Below are 22,006 nucleotides of genomic sequence, written 5' to 3'. Positions count from 1 at the left end.
AGCAGCCTTGTACCCAGTTAGCACGTGCAGTGCCGTGCAAAGCACTGTTGTATAGCAGAATCTTACTATGCCCAAAACACATTTATTCCTACCCTGCCTTTACATTGCACTGAACAAGAGCTACACACAGATCTGTGGTAGCTGGCACTTACTCTGCAGAAAGCAAGAAGTGAAAGAGCAATGTCCTTCACTGCTGCAAATCCTTAATTAAGGTCCCGATCCTCGGTCATCTCCCATCAGTTTGCTGATTATCCTCTGCGCTCTGCTACCACAATAGGGCAGATTGGATCTCTCTGGGTATTCAGGCGCCTTTGCCCTGTGACTGCATGGGATTGGTGGCAGGACCCACCCTACTGCCCCTTCATCCCCAAAGTGATATGGTTCACCCGCAGTACAGCAAAAAAGAGCAGTCCCCAGGAGGGAGGAGAGGGCATCTGGCCTGAGGGAGAACAGAGCAAGAGAAGCGGGGGTGAATGCACACGTATACTGCTGGATACAAGAGGACCATACACTGAAAGGCAGGAGCAATCCTGGGCCTGTCCTATGGTGACACCACGGAGCCACGTGCTTGCCCAGGAGATGTCTTCTACAAAAGGTCCCAAGTCCAACATCTTGTGCTGTAATGCCTAACATGAAGACAAGCTGCACAAGAGATGAGCAAAACAAAACACAGGCCATGGGGAAGGGGTGAGGACAGAGGCACGTGCGTGCCCACAGTGCTGCATGTGCCTTCTGGAGGAGCTGCGTGCACGCTTGTCTGTGTCTATTGCTGAAGCCCACTCTACTGTTGTAGAGTGATTCCTACCTGTGATCAGGCATCAGCCAACTCCTGCTCCCTCGGCTTTCTCTGCAGTGCCTGTATCCATCCAGCTGTGACACTTCACAGTATGAAGACACTCTGGCCAGGTGGAAAGCTGTGCAAGGAGGAGCTGTTTTTGCAGCAGTCGATGACAGCTGGGGAGATTCTGGAGAACAGTAAAGGGCTGCAGAGCACACATGGACCTTGGGAGTCCTCAGGGAGTTGCTGTTCGCAGAAACCAAAAGGGGAGAAGATAATAGAGAGTTTGGAAACACTTGCGGAAGTGAGGGAGTCTGAGGAACTGGAAGTGAGGTCTTCTCTGAGTAAAAGCTACCACAACAGCTCGTGGCCTGTACTCATGGGTAAAAGCTGGCCAAGAGCCAATAGTAGGGAAACATGACAGAAGAGCATATGTGATAGCTTCACAGGAGCTTTGCAGTTCAGCGTCAGTATCCTTTCTTCTTTCTCAAGCCCATGGTGAAGAGAAAGGATCACAATCCCCCCATCTGCAGCAGCACCTCCTGCATGCTCACCCATCACTGCATTGCAGAGAGACTCCTCCTTTATCCACTGCCAGGGCCCATTCCTGGAGGCACCATAAGAGGAGAGGCTGTGGGTGCCCCATGCTGCCACAAGTCAGGCAGATTTTTGTGTCAGCAAGGAAAGTCAAATTTATCCCTAAAAAAACAATAGAAACATTGTTAAAGACTAATTCACAGCCAAGGCAGCACTTCCCAAACATAATCTGTCTCAACTCTTCCCTTTCGGATTTCTGGCGCTCTCAGTACAAGGTAGCAGACACACACTAATGCGGACTCTAACTTACCTATGGACTCTCAGTGGTGGGGCATGGTGATATATGACATTTGAGTGAGTCGCATACCTATATAATAGCAGGGCTTTTTTGAAGGGTGCAAGTCTTTAGATGATGTGGGAGAAAAAACTAAAAACCCAGGTTGTAGATCCTAACGATTAGGAGCTCCTGGATGTCCCAGCAGGAGTTACTTCCAAATGAAAGCCACTTTCTTCTCTGCAGTAGGGAAGTTGAAAGAACTAACCAGTGGGTGAGGCAAACAACACTGTTGTAACGAAAGACGAAAGAGGGAGTCTAGACACCAAAGCCAATCCAAAGAGAAGTAAGGCAGATTTCAGACAAAGGATGGTGAAACAAAGAGAGAGAGGGAAGAAAGCCAAATCTTCAGAGGTCTGAAAAAGTAGCAGAAATAGTCTTTATGTGTATGCAGATAAATCCCATTCTTTTTCTCCATCAGCATTTTCATGTAATAAATCAGGAGAAATGGCTGATAATGTTTAAAAATGCAGATACTTGATATTCCCAGTTCTTTTTCCTGGCTAGGCATAAAACTGGCTGCATCTTGAGACAATGAAGAGGTGAACTGGTTTAAAGGTGAGAAAAGATTGAATGCTGACTTGCCATCTAAGCGCTTTACCCACCACCAGGCCAGCCTGACAGCCCGGAAAACCCGAGAGCTCCTTTGGGGAATCTGATTTCTCCTATTTGGATGAGAGAGTGGAAGAAGCTCAAAAACATCTTCAGAGGTTGCAGTGCATTAGTATGGGTGGGGGGTGATGCTACAAGAATACTGTAGTTGCATGTGGATCCCCAAAACTTAACCTGAGAGCAGCCAGTCTTAAGAAAACCCTGTCATCCCTTCAAACTGGGAGCAGTGTGAGACTCCCCAGCTGGCTGAGCCACTGTCTCCCTGGGATGGTATTTCTCAAACCTTTTAAACACACACCTCCTCTCACCTTTTTTTTGCTTCATCTGTCTTAATGTGATCTCCTGAAGTGTTCACACCATGGCTAGACTTTCAAGATCAGATTCCATGTAGTTTGAATGTGCCCCTCAACATGACTAAATCAGGATTGTTTCATTTTATTACTTAAGTTTTATAGATTTTTTTCAATTTTTGCAATGAAAATTTAAAAATAATCTGTGGGAAGAGTGCTTTGCAGAAGAGAAAAGCATAAGGAAAAATTCTTTTCTTAGAAGTATGATGCAGTAATAAATCTGTGTGTATAAAATTGGAGAGATCATCTCTCTAAGGAGCTGTTCGGTGCTTGTTTAGACAATATCTTTTGAAGCAGTCAGCAGGTTTTCATTAAAAAAGAAGTATGATGTGGGGAGATAAGCCCAGGTTAGTGGTGCTCAGGTGGGTGCCTGTTTGTTTAAGCGTCTTTTCATATTATAGCTCCTTGGAGAGGAATAGGGGTCATATTTAAGAATAAGAACAACTATTTGAGCATAGTGCCCGGTATAAGAAAAAATCCTGCGCAAAAGCTTTAAATCTGGCTTCTCTGTAGGAGATCTTTTTTGAATGGCTGGATGTCTGGGGCTGGCTGGCTGGGAAGCAGCTCGGCAGAAAAGCTCTGGGGCTCCTGGTGCACAAGCTGACCACGAGCCAGAAGTGTGTCTTTGCAGCGAAGAAGGACTACAGACTCTTGGACTGCATTAGGAAGAGCCTTGCCAGCGGGGTGATCCTTCCTCTCTATGTGATACCTGTGAGACCACATCTGGAGTACTGCATCCAGTTTTGGTCTCCCCACTGCAAGAAAAACAGTCATACCTAACAAGTCCAATGCAGAGCTACCAAGATGGTCAGGGGGCTGGAGCACTTGTGGCAGAAGGAGAGGCTGAGTGAATCATGTCTGTGCTGCCTGGAGAAAGAAGCCTCGGGGTGACTTTGGTGCTGGCTGCAACTATCTGGTTGGAAGATAGAGAGAAATGAGAACCAGAGTCTTCTTGGAGGTGCAAGGTGACAGGATGAGAGGCAATGCGCAAAGTTGTGATATGGGAAGTTCTGCTTACATGTAAGGAAGAAAAGTACTACCATGAGGGTAGCCAGGTACTGAAGCAGGTTGCCCAGAGATGCTGGAGACTCTCCATCCTTAGAGAAATTCAAAAGCCAGTTTGGCAGTCTGATCTAGTTGGTAGGAGAAGTGAGGCATCTCAAAATGGAAGTGGCAGATGACAGGAAGGCAAGAGGCAGAAAGAAAGGCAAATGTGAAGGAAAACCAGAATATAGAAAAGGAGAAGAGAGACAGAAAAAAAAAGAAACTAACATGTAGAAAAAGCCTGGTGGAGAATGACAGGAGGTATCACAGATACAAAAAAATGAGCACAGTGACATTTCAGAGCAAGGAAGCAGGAGGAAATTTCCCTAGAAATGACTGAGAGTGAGTGAAGGGTCTCTGTTATTCTGTAGACCTTCATAAAAGGAAAATTAGAACAGGAAAAGCAGCCTAAAACAAAACCTAGATTTGCAGATGCCAGAATGTGGATCAGGACAAATAGAAAATAAATGTACATTGTTTGGCCCCCTTCCTTTCTTCTGGAAACACAGCAACTTCTGTCAGCTGAAACAGCACCCCACAGACCACTGATGAGAACAGCAAGCACCTCTGTGAGAGCACACCAATTAAGCTGAGTTTCCCATTCAGTCAGATAATTCCCATTCCTTTCTCTTCCCATATGTTCCTTCTAACTCCTTTATACCTCCTAACGTCCCTCACAGCATCTTTCACTCCTTCCTCTCCTCTTTCCTGCTTTTCTTCTAGCCTTTCTTTCCTTCCTTGCTGGGATACAAACCACATCTGCTGGGGGAGTGGTTTGAGCTGGGCTGTATAGCTAATGTGTCAGTGGCTCATGACTAGTAGCAAAATGCAAGCCTTCTCCTCAGAGGTGGTACTCATCTGGACCTATCAGAAGTATTATCATTATGCCAACCAGTGCCCCAGCCACTGAAAACTGAAGTGACTTCATATCCTCTGCACCACTGTCCCCCCAGTCAAATCTGGTTGAATTGGTAAATGAGTTGACAAATGATGAGGGAACAGCTGTGAAAGTGACAGCAAATGAGGACAGAAAAAAATGTCATTCTTGGACAAGGTTTGCTTCTTTTGGAAACTAGACAAACCCACTCTGCATTGAATGCGGTTCCTTCTCTTTGAGAAATTCTTGTTTAGGCGGAGTCTGGTGGACCATGCAGGATTCCCGGTGCCCAGCTCCATGATTTACCCAGGACATCGCGTCGTTTCCCAGCAAAGCCACACAGCCCTCCAGATGTGCACACAGCACCTGGTGCACAACCACGCCACCCTATCCTGTTTGCAGGTCGCATTTGTCCCCATTAACATCTCCTCTACCAGAGTTGGGTTATACAGATGCCATCCAGTACCTTAAAGGTAACAATCTTCAAAAGGTCTCAGCTTTCGCTCTCTTAGGAGGACCTAGGTTTCCATTCCTGTACCTGGCAGAATTTTGGCCTGTTGAGTTGCTGAAAGCCAAGTATTGAGCCTCGTGCCCCCAGTAGCATCGTATGCAGCCCAGTGCTGTTCTTGCCCAGATGAGAAGAGTTCTGGATAACTAGAGAGTAAAATAGTATTGTAAAATATTGGGCCTCCACACATGGTTAATAAATCATGTTTTATAGGGTGATTTTTTACTGTATATTTGAAAAGCACCATATATTTATAATAGCAATGGTTCTGAGAAAGGTTAAACACGTCACTGCTAAAGAAAACATATTATAAACCTGATATTGCTGGAAGGGCAAGTGCTCTTTTCCAAGAAACTGAAAACAAACTAGGTCTTGAAAAATGACAGCCAGAAGCAGGGCTCTCACAGCTTTGTCCCTAGATGGCACAAATAAAAGAGAAACAGAATTACAGTTTCATATGCGGATGCGCAACGGTGGGCTGGGCTGGTCGATTCTTGGACCATCACAACAGCGGTAGCAGCTCTTTCTAAATATGCCTAAGCTGAGCTTTTCAGCTAAATGAGAAGATGGAAGACTGAGTTGCCACTGCAGGGCCCTTTTTTGCATGTCTCGGAATTATAGTTCCATTAGGGTTAAAAAAATTGTAAACAAGTCTTCAAACAAAATGCTCGAGCACCTCATTCACTGCTTTGCTACCCATAATGAAGTCAAAGCTGATGCTGTAAAGCAATTTAAAGCACTTTAAAACGTAGAATGCAGAGGTATTTTACAACCCACAATACTTTTTGCTACACGGATGCGTTAGCAGTGTTTACGTACCAGAGCTAACTGCAGCTCTCACAGAAACGTATACAGCAGCCTTGAGGGTTTGACTACCTCGTACTCTGGAAAGGCTTGGGAAGCCGTTTATGGCAAGTTAGTATTACTTTCTTTAAAACAAACTAATAAAAGAGGTGCTCTGTTTTTTTTTTTTAAGAAAAGGGACTATCTGACAGTATCTAAATCCAAAGGAACCATCAAGTAAGTTTATGGATGGTCGTTCAGAGATGACATTTTCACAGTGACTGAAAGCATGAACCTGTCACAGAGAATCACTTCTCAAACAAAAGACTACAAAGGTGAGGTGATTGTCGGTTATTTTTATCCCAAAGAAGTACAAAGCACTCATGCCAAACAGCATGATGTTTGCTGGACTGAAAGAGCCGTACCTCTAGAAACAGAAAGAGGAGAAGGAAGTGATTATTGCTGAGTTGATTGGAACAACTTCCTAAATCCCACACATGAGAGGGTATTTCTCACATCTGCAACACTCAAATGTGATGCGTTCCGGAATGAACATGGAGCAGGGAGGTTTCCATCACTCTTCCCAGCAAAGTCAGCACCTGGGTATTCCAATGAAATACCCAATGTGCTTTTCCAGTACAGTTAATTACACCCTTGGATCTCTTGGGAAGCAAGTGTAATGGAAACACACCAGCTCCATACCTGGAAAACAGAGCTTTTCAAAATCTCCTACTGAGAAATGGTCATGGCTTTTGTTTGGTCCTCCAGGGTTTACTTCTCCAGCATTTAACATGGCAGTCCGTAACTTTTGAGCTCATCAGCTGATGGATGATGTGCTTGGAGAGAAACTAATGTGAAAGCTTTGGATAGCTCTTGGGCATTTTTCATTGCATGCCATCCAATGGACGCCACTGCATCGCAAAATCCTTTAAATTTCTTTTTCTGCGGATGTTCCCAAAGGATTCAACTTTTTGAACTCATAAACAGACACTGCAGAATACCAATGCTTGAGAGGCGATCTGCATTGCTGTTGCATTGCATAATTATCCAGGACAAAAAAAGCCAACAAATTTGTTACCACTGCTTCTGATTATCCACATTACACTCCTGTGAGTAAACACCCTACTGGAACCACTTCACTGCAATTTCAGATCAAAACTAAGGCATTTAATTTTTATTCTGGCAAGGTGTTGATTGAACTGTGTCCCTACAAACCTTTGCAGAAATTTAAAAAACTCTCAGATCCACGAGTATTGTTGTCATGGTTTGATGCGGGGGCGGGGGGGGGAGGGGTCTGGTGGCAGGAGAGGGGCTTTGCTCCCTGTGACCTCCCTGGATTTGGAACCGGGTCAGACCTGGTTCTGGCCACCAGATCGGACTGCCATCCCCCTCAGGGTTGAGCCAATCAGCACCTCTGCGAATTGCCCTATTTAAGTCAGGACAAAGGAACCAGAAAAGGTGCTTCGCCCAGGAGCGAGGAGAGAAGGGAGGAGGGCACTGCCCCCGCTCCCTGGCTCCCGGCCGGGCAGCTGCCTGCGTCGGGCCGGCGCCACCCACTGAGGAAGGCGGTGGCGGAGCCGGCTGGGGAACTCGGGGGCACCCCACTTCCGGGGTGCCCACTGGGCTGAGTTCACCCAGAGAGGACTGAGATCTGAGAGAAACAGCCGCATCGACAGCAGGTCAGTGAGGATGGAGCGGGAGGAGGTGTGCCGGAGCCGAGTTTCCCCTGCGGCTGATGGTGAGATGGCAGGCGGCCCCCCTGCAACCAGGACGGCCTCGGTGGAGTAGAGATCCACTTGCAACCCATGGAGAGAAGATGCCTGAGCCTGAGGACAGTCGTGTTGGGACTCATGACAAGGCAGAGAGGCATCTGGAGTCTGCGTGACGACCCACACCGGAGCGAGTGGCTACAACTCCCTAAGAATCCAAGACTGTGGTAAAGCCCACACTGGGGCAATCCGATGGGGAAGGATTGTTTCCTGTGGGCTGGACTCACGCTGGAGAAGTTTGTGGATTTTTCCTCATGAGTAGGGGATCCACTGGAGCAGGTGAAAAGGGTGTAAGGACTCCTCCTCCTTTAAGAAAGGAGCATCAGTAACAGCATGGGATGAACTGACCTGCACCCCCCAGTCCCTGCCCCCTGCGCTGCTGGGGGGAGGAGGTAGAGCCGGGAGGAAAAAGAAAGTGGGGGGGAAGGAAGGAAGGTGTCGGTTTTAAGATCTGGTTTTGTTTCTTTTTATCCTCTCAAGTAATCAGTTTTGTTTCCCTTTGTCCTTTTAAGTAACCATCAATAAATTGTTTTGCTTTAAGAAAGCCAAGTCTGTTTTGCCCAGGACCATGGTTGGTGGGTGCTCCCTCTGTTCTTGTCTCAACTCTCAGTCCCTTTATTATATTTTTCTCCTCTCCACTTTACTGGAGAAGGAGAGACTGTGTGAGTTTTAGTTGCTGAATTGGCCTAAAACCATGACAATTGTGATGGTGAAAATTATGGTGATCCTAAACAACTGTGTAGCCTGGATGAGATATGCCTCTTTAGTATATGGGATTGTCTGTGATCTATGGAGGCAGGGCTATTGTCCTTCGAAAAACTGCAGTTTGGGTAGCTGGAGTGATAGAGACTACTAACTGCTATATTAAAATGGCAGTATAAAACATTGCCAAAGGTATTGCAGGTTACATCTTCAAAACAGTTTTAATAGCAGGGTGAAGCTACTCTACAGAATATTTCAAGAAGTCTTATAAGAAATGCATCTTATTGCAATACACAGGATACTTCTTCTAAGTCTCTCAGAAGAAAAACTGTGAAACATCAGTCTGCCATAGATGAAAAACTTAAAAGAAGCTGGGAAGAGACAAAGAGGTCTCCTGAGGGTGAAGGAGATGGTTAAAGATGGCTTTTCTCACTGTGGGTCTAAAGAGTGTACTAAATCTAAAGCAAATCCATTCCAAGTAACTCCCATATGGACCAGGAGAGAGAGAAAAACCGATGCATTGAGGTGCCAGTAACCAAAAAGATAGCAAAATTTACCTTTAGTCCAGTATACCTCCCATTATTTCACCAACTGTTTTAAGAGAACACCTTTTATTACTCATGCTTTTTATGAAGCTCCTTTTTTTTTAGCAGCCTTGTCAAAAGCATGTTTTCTTTTAAGATGCTGAAGGCTGTTCTTGAAATGGCTACTACTAAATTGTCTAAGGCAGAACAGAACATAGCTTTCTTCTGTCGGGGGGGGGGTGAGCAGCTCTGAGAGGGTCATATTTCTCTTAATGCAGCTGGACAGGCCTTCTTTCAGCAGAAGCAGATCTTAAAAAGTGCTTCTTGCTATATCATCTCATTTTATACTCAGAGATTACTTTTCAGAAGGTATAAACCAGGAGGCAATACAGAAGGAAAAGTCTAAAAGTCTGGGATGTAAAAGCATTTAACACCAATACTGGATATTTCCAAGGTTTGCTGTTAGCACCCTCAAAAGCTTACAAGAGGAAAAGAATGATGCAGGTTGTGTTCCTATGAAAATCACTCTTCTAGTCCAAAAAATGTTATATCAAGGGAATAGATATGATACAGATTGCAGAGGCGGTCACATCTAATAAAGGCTATGACATATTTCCAAGCAATGTTATCAATGCGTTGCCTAGTAAGATCGCAAGGTCTGAGAAAAACAGCCAGTGAAAGAGTTCATCAGATCTCCCACACTCACTGGGTTGGAAGCTTTATCCTTTGGCCAATTTCCCTCCCAGACAGGAAGCAATGGAGCTGTCCTACAGCTCCATAAATGCACCTTATCTCTTGTATGGAAATGAACAGCAAACTCATTTTCTTGTCCTTGATCTGTGTGCTATGTAGGACAACACACAGCTTCTAAGAGATGTGTTTTTTCTTTTTCCATTCCAGCTGGAGGCCAATCCCTAGCAGCATACCCCAGGGACTGACTGTGGGACCAATGCTGTTTAACATCTTTGCTGATGACCTGGGTGAGGAGGAAGAGTGCACTCTCAGATGATCCAAAATTGAGAGGAGTGGTTGATATGCCAGAGAGAGGGTCACGCTGCCATCAGGAGGGACCTTGTCAGGCTGGAGAAATGGGCTGACAGGAACATTGTGAAGTTCAACAAGAAGAAGTGCAAAGTCCTGCACCTGGGCAGGAACAATCCCATGCACCAGTACAGCCTGGAGACGAGAAGGCTCGGTGGGATCTTCTCCATGTGTATAAATACCTGATAGGAGGGAGTAAAGAAGACAGAGTCAGGCACTTCTCAGCAGTGCCCAGTGGAAGTCTGACAAGCAATGAGAACAAACTGAAATACAGGAAATACCAAATAAACATAAGAAAAAGCTTTTTTTACCACGAGGGTGGATGGTCAGACACTGGAATAGGCTGCCCAGAGAAGTTGTGGAGTGCCCATCCTTGGAGATACTCAAAATGTAACTAGACACAGCCCTTGGCAGCCTGTCCTACGTGACCCTTCTCTGAGCACGGATTGGACTGAAGACCTCCAGAGGTGCCTTCACACCTTAGTGATTCTGTGGTTTTGTGAGAATAATGGTCAGCCTGGCCCCAGGCAGCCAGATGCACCAGGCTTGCTCTCAGAGCATTTTCTCTCTAAGGCACTAGTGGACAGTGGTTTTTTTAGAGCATTCCTGTGATGGGTGCTAGCCCAGGGCTGAAACTGGGATTGGCCCCAGAACAGCAAGGAAATCTTGGGTAGGACTTTGATGCACCTAGTTTTGCTCAGATGAGTCAGAACTGAAAGTTTTGCTGAATTCTATATTCGGATGTCTCTGAAGACCTGAAGAAAACTCTAAATGCTTAATGATTTTATTCTCTTGGCCAGTAGAGGGAGGAAAGAGAGAGAAAATGGAAAGAGAGTCATTCTTGATTCTCCAAGTCTGAACAGCAATTCTTTTTCATATTGGCACTAGGACTTCACGGCCCTGGGGCCAAACTTGCCCTGTCAGAGCTACTGTAATGAATAAAACCACATGAGATTTAGTTATTCTTTTAGATACTGTAGCCACACTGAACATCCTGCTGTGTGACTAACATCAAGGACCAAATCCAGCTGTGATCTGTCCTGACCGCTGACATATCACTGTGGACAACTGGGCTCAGCACAACTTTCCATACACCTAGAAGTGCATTTGATGCATCAAAGTCTGTGTCTCATTTGAACTCTTTTCCCCTAGCAAGACTGTAAAGTGATCAAATGAGGCCGCTACAGCCATTCACAAGGATGTTCTCTGATACAAAGTGAGGAGAACGCACTCTCGGGTGTTTACTTCCAGCATCTACCCCTGAACTGCATGCTGGACTGACAGGGGACAAGATCAGCCCCCCACCCCAACCTACCTATTGCTTTCAACATTTCATTGCTGAGGGAAAGAGTACTGTTCTTTTCCCTTCTGATATCCTGTCACTAGGCAAAGTAAGGACTTGCTGAGTGTTTTGCTCATGTGTAATACTGAAACAAATTAGCCTCACAAAAGCTAAGGTTGTAGGACCTGCCCCATCATAACGCCACCACTTCTAAGAGAGTTGCATTTATATGCTGCTGTCTTACTTAGCAGCAAATTATGAATGCTGAATTTAATGCTGAAAGTTATTGATGGAGAAATATAGGAAAATAAGTAATAGTTTGATCTAAAATTAGATCATCCTTGTCTGTGTCCAGTTTCAAATACAGTTATTCACTTGGCTCTGGCCTGAGTAAGCCCCAAAGTGAACAAGATCCAGGTTGCACTGCTGCACCAATGCTGTTCTGTCATTAAACTTTATGAGCTGCACCAGACATCTTCATTAGTCCCTCCTCTTCTCCAGAACTCCATGTCGGCAGTTTTAATAGAGTTCTGCTCTCAAAATAGTATTTCCAGGAGTGCATAAACAGTGTCGAGTCCCAAGTGCATTTTTCAGAGCTGAACGTATGGCACGTAAAAGGCAGTCAATCAACCCTTGATGAAACAGATTCTTCTGCATATAATTGCCTCATAAATGGCCCTTTGGAAAAACTTTGCTCAGGCTTGAGCCTGGCTCTTGATTGAGATGTCTGTGAAACTTCTGTCTGATATTTGTAACTTGCTATGCACACTCAGTTACTCTACAGAACCTTTTCTAGAGCGTGAAAAAACGTACACCCTTTAGAAAAATGAGAAAGAAAAACACGACAGAGATTCTCTCTCCTTTTTTTTTTTGTTATTTTAACGTGTCACATTCCTCACAGCTGAACCTGATGGCAAATGAAGAAACATGTTGTATACAGTTAAAACCTGTGATACAACCAAGGATAGAGCATATTCTTCTCAAAGATTAATATAAACTTTAAGTGAACACAGGGACATGCCCACGTGGTGGCAGCAGAGGAGGAAAGTGAGAAAACATCCACGAGAAGCCCAAAGATAAACATTAGTGACATGAGCTGGAGCATTTCTTAATTAAGTGTACACTTCAGTGCATGCTTCTTCAAAATTAGGACTGTGACTCAATGCATCGAGCATCCGTGACTAGCCAAATCCAGCCTGAAGACAAAGGCTACACCCCATCGCAATGGCAAGCATGTTGTCACCTGGCACTATTTCAGAGCGAAGATGCTCTAAAGCGTGAAAGCACGCCATGCCACCTACCATAAAGACACGTTTTTCTTCCTGTGGCTCACAGATTCTGTCACCCAGCAGCATCTAGAAGCAAGGAGCGGATTTCATCAGCTGGAAACAGAACAGCTAGAGCAGATAGAGGGCAGCAAGGACTGGCAGGGTTTCTCTCTGTACCCCAGATGTACAGGCACACTGTGGTGTGCAACCTGTCCTGCACGTTAGCAATGTGGCATCCACCCTTAAGAAGTCTCTTGCTATTACTTGTGAATCTGGGGAATAAAAATCTCAGCCTTAAGGAAACCTGCAGCTCACTTGCCTTTGGTCAAGCAGGATGGAAGAGCTGAGAAGGTGAGAAAAAAGCATGGGGACCTGATTAGACTCCCAGCCTCTTCTGGGAACCACAGGACAAGGGTGATCTGTGTTGAACCCAAACTGTACAGCATCCTTCACACAAGCTGGCCCAACAGCTATTCCCCGGCTCCTTGCCATGTGCATGCACACACTCATCTTCTCTCTCCCAGGAGGACTGTTTCAGCTGTCACAGGTCAGGGATAAAGAAAAATGAGCTTAATAAAAACAGAGGCAGACAAGAAAAACCCTCAAGCAACTAAATCATGGTTTTCTATTCAGAGAAATACCTGGTATAACTGAGTGTATTGCATCTTTTTAAAAGTCAGCTCTGTTTTGCCTCTTGCAAGCTAAGTGGGTGCATCCTCTCTTCTGCCTCACCATTCTGAAAGGCTCTAATAGCTGAACAAGGCACCCAGCAGTCCCCAGACTCCCAGTGGGTACTGGATTGTGCTTGTATTTCCAGACGAGTCACCTCTGAATAGATCTCCCAGGGAGCTGCAAGGAAGGAGTAGGCTACAGAACATGCTTTTGCTAAATTTAGTGCTTTTACTTTGGTGCAAAATATATATATTGGCCCAGCTAGGGAAGGGAGCGGTAGATTAAGGTGCTCCTCTGGCTTTTTGCAGGACTTACATTTCCTCAGAAACTGTTGGGATAAGAGGAGGGACAATGATGAAGAAATTAAATTCAAATCATCCCCATTTGAGTGTTTTAGTTTCCTGATCAGAAAGCAAGAACCGCTCCCTCCCAGCTGGTTTCATTACCAGATATCCCAAGCAGTGCTGTGCTCACAGGGGAATAAAGCTCCTTTTCTGACCTGCTCAATGCCAACAGTAGACCAACAACAAAGGAAAGACCCGGCATCAGTTTCCTGAGTTCTTCCAGGTCCTCAGGAAGCAGTGTCTGTAGCTTGATGTGTGATGGGGTATGTGTCTTGGGGACACAGGAAAGTAGAAGTGTAGTTCTCCATCAGGACTGGGACTGAGGGCTGACATTAGTATTTAGGGTAGCTCTGTATCATGGAGATCCAAAACCCAGTTTGAGCATGATGTACTGTTGCCAATAACTAGGATTCCTCTCCACGATCGGGGCAAGAAAGGGAGGAAATAGCAGTGGCTAGGGATCCTGGGACACCTGGTGTTGCCAGTCTTCACTGATGACCAGCTGCAAGTCTTCAGGACCCAGTTCTACTCTTCAACATACTGCTAAGGCTAAAGAGCTCTCAATCCCAAATAAAACTTCTGTGCCCTCCTCTTCTGAATCCTACTCTCTTGCTCGCAAGTCTAAACATGGAGATTGTCGTGATTGTAGAGCATGGTGTGCTCCTGCTGTCATGCCTACACATGCAAGTCCCCGTTCTCTGCCTATGGCACACACTCCTCAGGCCTCTTCTTTGGGATTATTCACTGTACCTTGTGGTGTTCCCAGCTCTCTTGCTCCCCTCTGAGTACTAGATCTTACATACAAATGCAAGTTAAATCTAGTTTAGGGTGCATGCTGGAAACGTTTATCTGAAAACAGTGGAAAGCAACATATCATTTGCCAAGAGCCTGCCATTACAATTTGCCGTAGTGAGCAGACGCCTACCTATAACATACTGATCTCCAGGAAGAAGTGATTAAATCTAGCACAACTCCACCTCGCTGGTCAGAGTCAGCAGCAATGTCCTCTCTAAACTGCCGTAGACTGGACCTCCCTTGTACAGCAATGTGGGGTGATATAGGGTGATAGCATTTCTATGAAACAGAATCATAGAACGGTTTGAGTTGGAAGGGACCTCAAAGATCACCTAGTTCCAACCCCCCTGCCATGGGCAGGGACACCCTCCACTACACTCCACATGCCTTAGACAAAGGAGAGAAAAGATCTAGAGCTTCAGACCGTGCTTTGGAATCGCATAGGAGAAGGACAAGGCTGGACATAGTCATGGTACAGGACAAATCAGTTAACAGCCATATCACTAAGTGCTGTCAATTTTAAAAGGCATTTTGAACAAAAGAGAAGCCTTTTCCTCCCAACTCTGCTGAAGCCCCAGCTGATTTCCACCTTATATAATCCCCTTTTTCAATAGACTGGATAGAAGTTAGTATTTACTAAGCCAGAGAGTACTATTCTCTCAAAAAATCACACGCTGAAACTATTTATGCCACCCTTGATATGCATGAATTTTGGAATCTGCTAGTCAGCAATAGATTTTTTTCTGCCTTTTTTTTTTTTTTTAAACAGAAATATGGCATTTAATAGGTCCTTTCAGGACTAGCAGCCAAGCAACTGTGAGTTCTCCTTCAGCGGGCAGGCCCAGCTAATTTCAAAATGGATTGCTCTGCAAAGGAAGGATAGCACTTCCCAGATCACAGACATGGTTTACTGGCCCAAGTCTCGTATAAAACAGTCTCTCAGTGAAGAGCTAAACAGTTTTAAAAGGTGTCAGAGAAATCATTAGGCAATAAAAATTCACCAAGCAATTTTGCCAGAGAAAAGGAATAAGTAAAAAGTGCATCGTTTCTCTCTCAGACTTCCTCGCAAGGCAGCTGCGTTCAGAGATGTGCCACAGCTTGAGTTGAGCTAAAGGCAATTAAAAAGCCTTCGCTGGCTAGTGTCAAACTTTCAACTTCAGTACTCACGCACTTTTATCAGAAAAGCAGCAATTGTATAAACAAACTGATCTTTATTTGTGGTGGGTGCACTCATTCCATACCCAAAGAAAACATATACACAAAGAACTGGCTCTTGCAAGGAAATGAAGATGCTAAAACACAGCTTCCAGCCAGTTCAGGCTATTTTGCTTCAAGGATATACTGATCTGCTTCTAGTTTATAAGTTTTAGTTATATCAAATGTTACAGATTCTTCTCTGAGGCCTTTCAGCCCATATACACATATCACAAGCTACTTAGAGTGTTAAAAGAAAGAAATCTGAGCCCAAATATTAAGCATGAGCTATTCTGGGAAAAGAGTAATCAAAAATTTTATTTTAGTTTGTGTTTTTTTCCTGGAAAACACAAACAAAATATCATGCCACTCATCTTAAATCAGCACTTGCTATTTTTTTTTTAAATTGCTTAACAATCAGAAGCTTGTAGATTCTAGCCAAATCACTTTTAAGCAAAGAGAAAAAAAAATCCACAAAGTGAGAATGGTGAAACAGAATAACATCTCTATTGCAATTAAGCAGAACATGCCTCTCTGATAGGACAATCAACTTGGTGCAGTAACTGCTAATGGAAGGACGTTCCTAGAATCATCAGGACATGCTGTGTTCCTGGTTACTTGAGAAATTTTAACAAGAAGCCTATTCGAGATTTCATAGTCCCATTTCTTATGCCATAAAAAACTTGCACACAGCATTCAAGCACATCCAGCATCTAGTGCCGGGCAGGAGCCCTCCCTCTCCCTCCAGATCTCAGTATACAAACCCCCAAGCCCATGGAACAAGAAGGCCAAGTTAGCTTGAACTGCAGCTTGGGCTGGTGGAGGAGTTTGCAGTCAGGGAGAACTTCCTTCTGGTTTTGAACTCCTGTGTTGGCCATATAGTCAAAGGGCACAGAAGAGTTACAAGTGGTGCAGTATACACTTACCGTGCCCTCTTTAAGCAGAAAAACAACAGTGCTGTGGGATTTGTGCATGAGGTATTTCTGAAGGGATGAATTGGGAATAACTTTTGCAGTGTGGTAAAGCCACTGTGCTGGAGAGCAGAGCTATTCCCTCAAAAAGCAATGCTGTGTAGATTAATTTATGATCTGCTCTTGCTTCAAACAAGTCTAGAACTAGAAAAAGAGCTCGTTAGAGTCCATGCTTTTGAGAATTACTTGTCAAGCTTAAATTATGCAACTCTACTTTCCCTCACCATCTATATCTCCCTCTTCAACACCTCAGTTACTCTTCCTTCAAAAGGTGCAAATAATTCTTGGTTCTCCTGTTCCCTTTCCCCCAAGGGGTATATTTATAATATAAGAGTCAGACTTTCTTGTAAAAAAGTGCAGAGGTAAAAATTCCTCTGTACAAAGTGCTGCACCTCACCCTGGATTGGGGCTCTCTCTTCCTTTACCAAATGTCTCTGCATCAAACAGATGGTCCAAAAGGAGACCATGAACGCAGATCTCAAGGGATAACATAGACAGCAGATACCCTACATGTTCATTTCAATTCTAGCTCCACACTGGAAGTGTTCTGGGAACAGGTTTCCTTCTTCCTAGCTCCCAGCTACCAAGAGCAGGCATGGTGACCCATCCTATCTCCCCATCTTTGAAGGTTTCAGTGGGTAGGTCATTCACCTAACGCCATGCACATTTTCACAATAGGAAGCCTCCTTGGTCTGTGATACAGCACCGAATAACAAACCCTAAGCTGCTCTGTTTACACAGCTGAAGACACATTGGGGAAATCACATCTTTGAGCCAAAACCCACAGCCCATTTGCTGTCATGATGGTAGAGCAGTTTTTTAAAGTTAGTTATAACACAACAAGCCAGTCATCAGCAACAGCAGCCTGACAAAATACTGCAATTTACAGCTCCACTTGTTCAGGGGAACTATTATTTTTGTAAAGATTGACTGATGTTTTCTGAATTGCACTAGAATATGAGGTTTTCTTTCCAAAAGCAGCATGGGATGGGGATAGGAGAGAGAAGTGTTTCTTTTAAACAACAGAGACATAAATGTTTGGTAAGTCAAAAGAGCACGTGCATAACTGCTGAATTATTAAACTATTGTACCTGAATGACCTGGTGTAAGAGCAGGCTGCAGTTCTTCAGCCATTTTGGCAGCAGAGAGTTGGCAAGTTCACTTGGCTAGACAACAGCCATCAAGTTGTTTCATCACAAACGCTCCCGTGTTTGTATTTCCATATTTAAGTGGACTGCGATATACAGCACAGAGATGGAAAGAGCCTGCTATCTTCTGTTTAAAGGACAGATGTGTATGTAGCACACAACAGTGTTAAAACCATAGATGGATGGAGGCAGGGGTTTCCTGGCTTGTAATTCACTGATACATGCTGATAGAGTTAAGCATTAAAACCATTCTTCACAAATACACTTCACTTCCAAGTCTAGTTTTTAGCTACCAGCTCATAGCAAGCTTTAGATAAGTCAGATACCACCTTTCCCTCCCCCAAGAAAGTATATTTAAACCTTTCCAATTCAATCAGAAAAAACAAGCTTCTAGCAAATGGAATTGTATCGGTATGGCCTTCCTAATATGAGAGACAAGGCTAAGAGCTTGGCATAGATAAACCTCCCTGAAACCTGAAGGCATATTTACAATGGATGAGCCATCGCACCGAATTCCAGATCGCTTCCTTTTCAGCAAAGTAAGGCTGCAGCTGAAGCAGTCCATCTTAGCTATCCATGCTGCGGCAGCAGCTACTTCCCTTGGTAAATCAGGTTATCTGAGATGGACAGGAGGTACCAATTTTATTTTGACAGATGAGTACCAGCTGTGTAAAGGACTTGACACTAAACATACACCCAGACACTGAAGGATAGTATTTCCTAGGCACCTTCCAGGAACAGAATTTATATCAGCACTACAGCACTACAAGTTTTGCTGCAGTAAAAAGAGAATTCCTGAAACCAAGTGCTCAAGTTTGAACTTCCAAAGAGGAAAGGTTTGCAGGAAGGTGACTTGAATCACAAACATTTACCCAGTATACATCACAACCTCTTTATTGAGGAAAAATACACAAAACTGTGAAAACCTCCTGTTCGTGTTAATCAAACCTTTTGATTTGTGACTGAAATCTAGTGTCTGTAGGCAGAAGCCCTGGTGTAGGCTATTGGCGACTCTGGATGGCACTTGTCACTGCCCCAGCTTGCTATACTGACCAGCTTATAACGCACATCAATCACCCAGATCAGCAGCCACCCACAGCCTCCCTGAAAGAAGAAAAAGTGGAAGGAGAGAGAAGGAAAAAGCAAGGAGCTATTGCCTGTCAGCAGTGTCAAAAGCATTCACACCCAGGAAGCCAGGGGAGGGCATGGCTTTGAGTCCTGGTTGCGTGTAGTGCAGTATTCCCATCTGACTGGTTACACACCATGCAAAAAGCTGCCCTGGCAGCTCTCTTGCAGATGTTGGTCTCTTCAGTATTTTGTTCCTAGTAGTTAACAAAGTCCTCCTGGGAGAAGAGAGACACCTCTCCTTGTTGGAGCGTGACAGCCAGTTCTTTGTCTGGGAAAGGCAACAGTGGTGTGGAGGCTGCAGATGTAGGAGTCATGGCTCTGTAACTCCTCCTGGGAGCCATTCCATATGCTTTGGGGGCAGACCCCAGCCTAGGGATTACTTCTCTTTGCACTTATGTTATCCAATATTATACAAAACAGTATTTCATGTCAGGAGGAGGAGTCTCTCCAGACACTTGTGTGGAGCCATATTGGCTTTTGCAGTGAAGCGGGGCCCTCTGGAGCTGGGAGGTGTGGAGCTAGCAGGGGAACCAGGCCAACCAGCCAGGAGCAGCAACAGGGTAGCAGTCACCAGTAGCAAGTGTGTATGATATATTAAGTCCTATAGTCCCCATACCTCTCCCTTGTCTCTTGCAGGGGTCACCAAAAGATCAGAAGGGTTGGGGCAAGCCCCTAAGAGAGAGCAAAGGCAGCACACCATCATGGAGAAAAGCCTCTTGCAGGGCACAGATGAGCACTCGCAAATCTTCTGGCAGCATCCCTGAGTCAGTCATCACCTGGCCAGCTTTCCCAGATTAACCTCCAGCCAGCTAGCAGGGTGCTTCCTTGCCGCTATCTGTGCTAGACTTTGGCTAAGGGCTGGTGAGACGGAGCACAGAGAAGCTCTGCACCGGCTGCGTTCAGGCATGTGTACCCCACATCTCCTGGCAGGGGGGTCCGTGGCTGTTTCGAATGAGGAGGTGGCAGAGCTCTCCTCAAATTGAAGATGAAGGGGAGAAGTTTCTCCTCCCCAGCCACCGAGCTGTCCCAAAGAGACAGGCACCAGGAGCTATCTGACCATGCTGCTGGGCAATGGGGGTGACACAGGCCAGAGGCCTTAGGCATTGAAACACCATGAGAGTGATCTCCTCTCTCTTGAGTTCATTCCTCTTCCCTTAGCCTTCACCTGGGCTTTGCCTTTCCAGATGCGGCAGCTTTCCAACAGAAGAGGCAGCCTGGCTCCTATCTGGAAAGGATTTCACACACTGCAGGCAACATTTGGGGGGCAGGGGTGGGAGATGTCTCTCCTGGCACTGGCCCCAGTCTGAGCTGTCACTGCCCTCAATAGGTCATCTTTCATGTCAGAGCAGCTGGTACTTACTGCCAGCCCCCATCTCTCCCCATACTGCTGTTAAGCATCCTGTGACAGCACTTGCTTCCTCCCCACTGCCTGGTGAGCAGGTTGTTGCTGCTGAACCACCTGTGTTGGAAAGCAAATCCTCATCAACACCAGGTACAGCTTCCCTGCTCTTACTTCTGTCAGCTCCGTTCTTTTCTTGCCTCGACTCACTGCTTCGTTTCCCCCTCCTCCCAAATATCCCATAACCAGACTGCAAAGCAGATGAGATAAAGCTTTAATAATTAATATGTTCCCTTGCTGTACTCACTGGATGCCTGAGAGCCCTGTTTTAATGTGTCAGATCTGGCTTTCTCCTAATACCACTGTCTGAGGCTACAGCAGAGTCAAACTGAACATCTTTTGAAGGCTGTTTCTAAGAAGATGAGAGAGTAGACCCTCCAAAGAGGCATGGATCCAGGGGGTTGAGGGAAGACACTTTCCTCAGGCCAGTTTGCCCTAGGACCTCACTGCTTGAGTGCCAAAGCCTCCCACCATCGGTGCACATAGTTAAGCAGTTCTTGGAAGGGCTGTGGCTTTTTTTTTGTGGGTACTATTAACAGGACATGACACGAAACATATGCTTATATAGACTCCTCATTCACATGCTCTGTTCTTGTGCACTAGTTCTACTTAGATCACGTTTCACCACTGCTTAATATTTGTCGTCGGCTCTTCCCCTTTCCTTCCCCCAAGTCCTGCCCTAAGTTGCACATAACAAACTGGAAGGAATATTTCTCTCAGCTTATCCAAGCTTTGCACTTTGTTGTATGAAATCTAAATTATGTGCTGCAGCAAAATATTCCTCTATCAAGAATATTGTGTGGTTTAGACAAAGGGTACAGGCAACTTAAAAGCTTTTTCTTTAAATTTCAGCCCCTGCTATTTTAGACATTATGTTGCTACCAGCACGGAGGTGCATATCATATTAGTGCTGTGCATGCTAGTCTTTATGGAGAAAAAAAAATAAGAACAGCTCCCTTGGGTTATGCATGCATATTTTTGGCTCATTAACTTTAATGGTCATAGTACAGCTGTGACAGGTTGGGAAGACAGGTAGAACAGGTGATCTTTGCTGTTCTCCAGATGATGTCTAGCCTACACTCATACCTTAAAGTCACAGGCAAGTCTACTTGGAGGAGCCTGATTCAAAGCAGAAGCATTCCTAGCCCTCATGCTGTATTTTAACCGGATAATAGGAAGCAAGCCTCCCTGTTCATTTCACTCTTAGCATCCCTTAGCGTGTAAAATACAGAAATGCCCTCCCACCCCCCTCCCCCCACACATACTAAACTCTGTGCCCCATGTCAGAGTCTTATTATAATTATTAACCTCAGCACAGCTGAATATGATGGGCTCTAAGCAGTACCTGGCTCAATGGCTTTCTGCAGTTCCAGGTCATTTCTGAGAGGAAAGCCACCAAAGCCATAGCATGCATGTATGGCTTTCACAAGGATGGGATTGTCATCCTTTATATTTGGCAACAAGTATTTTTTCCCCAGAACGGTTCTGTCTGAGCACTAGGCAAGGAGGAAGGAAAACAAGTATGTTTTCAGTTAAAAAAAAACCCTTAGTTCAGACAACAGGAAGAGCCAAAATTTCACTTGTAACATTTGCTACCCAGCAACACTCATGCTTCAAGACTTACAACTTTACATCACAGGGACACTTTTGGGAATCCCAATTCAGATATTAGTGCTTTTTGTGCCAAGCTGACAGAGAACTTTGACTTGTACCTCCAAAGGTTTGCTGCTGTTACTATTAAAATAGAGAGTCCGGAGGCAAGTCCGTCACTCACCTTCTCAGGAACCAGACCCCCAACACAGATGGAGCTGACATCGAAGCTACAGATCTGGGCTGTGCAAGTAGCTTGACAAAACATTCAAGACTATCATGCGTGTCTACATACAACAGAGATGAAGGTTCAACAAAAGCACATGGTACCTCAGCCTACCAGAGGCCAGCAAGTA

This window comes from Tauraco erythrolophus, chromosome 4, assembly GCF_009769465.1.
Source record: "Tauraco erythrolophus isolate bTauEry1 chromosome 4, bTauEry1.pri, whole genome shotgun sequence".
Taxonomy (NCBI): Eukaryota; Metazoa; Chordata; class Aves; order Musophagiformes; family Musophagidae; genus Tauraco; species Tauraco erythrolophus.
This window is presented reverse-complemented; position numbering follows the sequence as displayed.